The following is a 2,500-nucleotide window of genomic DNA, read 5'->3' on the forward strand; positions in this document are numbered from 1 at the left end:
AGCAGTGAACTATGTTAGGCAAAGGGACAACGTGGGTTAGGTTAAGGGACAACGTGGGTTAGGTTAAGGGACAACGTGGGTTAGGTTAAGGGACAACGTGGGTTAGGTTAAGGGACAACGTGGGTTAGGTTAAGGGACAACGTGGGTTAGGTTAAGGGACAACGTGGGTTAGGTTAAGGGACAACGTGGGTTAGGTTAAGGGACAACGTGGGTTAGGTTAAGGGACAACGTGGGTTAGGTTAAGGGACAACGTGGGTTAGGTTAAGGGACAACGTGGGTTAGGTTAAGGGACAACGTGGGTTAGGTTAAGGGACAAATTGAGTTACGTTAAGGGACAACGTGGGTTAGGTTAAGGGACAAATTGAGTTAGGTTAAGGGACAAATTGAGTTAGGTTAAGGGACAAATTGAGTTAGGTTAAGGGACAAATTGAGTTAGGTTAAGGGACAACGTGGGTTAGGTTAAGGGACAAATTGAGTTAGGTTAAGGGACAAATTGAGTTAGGTTAAGGGACAAATTGAGTTAGGTTAAGGGACAAATTGAGTTAGGTTAAGGGACAAATTGAGTTAGGTTAAGGGACAAATTGAGTTAGGTTAAGGGACAACTTGAGTTAGGTTAAGGGACAACTTGAGTTAGGTTAAGGGACAACTTGAGTTAGGTTAAGGGACAACTTGAGTTAGGTTAAGGGACAACTTGAGTTAGGTTAAGGGACAACTTGAGTTAGGTTAAGGGACAACTTGAGTTAGGTTAAGGGACAACTTGAGTTAGGTTAAGGGACAACTTGAGTTAGGTTAAGGGACAACTTGAGTTAGGTTAAGGGACAACTTGAGTTAGGTTAAGGGACAACTTGAGTTAGGTTAAGGGACAACTTGAGTTAGGTTAAGGGACAACTTGAGTTAGGTTAAGGGACAACTTGAGTTAGGTTAAGGGATAATGTGGTACAACCAGAGTTAGGTTAAGCGATAATGTGGTACAGCCACAGTTAGGTTAAGCGATAATGTGGTACAGCCACAGTTAGGTTAAGCGATAATGTGGTACAGCCACAGTTAGGTTAAGCGATAATGTGGTACAGCCACAGTTAGGTTAAGCGATAATGTGGTACAGCCACAGTTAGGTTAAGCGATAATGTGGTACAGCCACAGTTAGGTTAAGCGATAATGTGCTACAGCCACAGTAGGTTAAGCGATAATGTGGTACAGCCACAGTTAGGTTAAGCGATAATGTGGTACAGCCACAGTTAGGTTAAGCGATAATGTGGTACAGCCACAGTTAGGTTAAGCGATAATGTGGTACAGCCACAGTTAGGTTAAGCGATAATGTGGTACAGCCACAGTTAGGTTAAGCGATAATGTGGTACAGCCACAGTTAGGTTAAGCGATAATGTGGTACAGCCACAGTTAGGTTAAGCGATAATGTGGTACAGCCACAGTTAGGTTAAGCGATAATGTGGTACAGCCACAGTTAGGTTAAGCGATAATGTGGTACAGCCACAGTTAGGTTAAGCGATAATGTGGTACAGCCACAGTTAGGTTAAGCGATAATGTGGTACAGCCACAGTTAGGTTAAGCGATAATGTGGTACAGCCACAGTTAGGTTAAGCGATAAAGTTGGTTACATTTGGTATTGTGTGGGAAGGGGGCAGAGAGAGGGGGGGGGGTGGATAGTGGTGGCAGTACGCGGATGCCTGAGTCACCGTCAGATACGTCACGTCGGTTCGATGCTTGTAGCAAGAGGCTGGCGGGTCTGTGTCTCTCACTTCTGCAATTTTTCATGTGGTATAACACGAGGGCGGGGGGTGATATTTGGTGCCCCTCTGTGTAGGATGTGTGTTGGTTTATCTGAGCAATGGTAGTTGTCGGAGGAGTGGGGTATTGTGCTTTTATAGGTGGACCTACTGCTCTGGTTATCATAGTGTCGACGGTGCAATGTCGCAGAGAGGATGCACTCGACATTGTCGCATTCCAGATGTTTACGTATTGTGTGTCTCCGTTGCAGGCCGAGAGTGGTGCATGTTCGAGTGTCTGGCTGACGTGCGATTCACGTTGTGTGCCCAGTCTTACAGCACGTATAGGGACATTCGCATAAATCATCTATATGTGGCCTTGCATCATTTACTAAGCAGTGCCGTGAGACGACCGAACTATTAGGAAAGTACTGATGTACCGCATAATGTTTACCTTCCACCACACAGCGAGTATCGACTCTGCCCAGCGTTGCCACCGCAGGCAGCGGTCACCGTCACCATTATGCGGCGGAACGGAACATCTATATCCTCAGAGGAGCACTCTTTGCCGCCGGGCGTCAGGTCTCGCGGCCTGCCGGCCAGCGCCCACGACGAACTTACTGCATGTATAGGGACAGCGGGAATTTGGCATACTTGATATAACTCTTCATGAGACGCAAGATATAGGGGTGGATTGCAACTTACGACTGCGAGAAAAGTCCGCCGTTCATCCGCCGGAGTTGCGATTTCGGCGGGGCACGTACGGTCGCGGGTGGAGC

Source organism: Schistocerca gregaria, unplaced genomic scaffold, assembly GCF_023897955.1.
Source record: "Schistocerca gregaria isolate iqSchGreg1 unplaced genomic scaffold, iqSchGreg1.2 ptg000310l, whole genome shotgun sequence".
In the NCBI taxonomy this organism is placed as follows: Eukaryota; Metazoa; Arthropoda; class Insecta; order Orthoptera; family Acrididae; genus Schistocerca; species Schistocerca gregaria.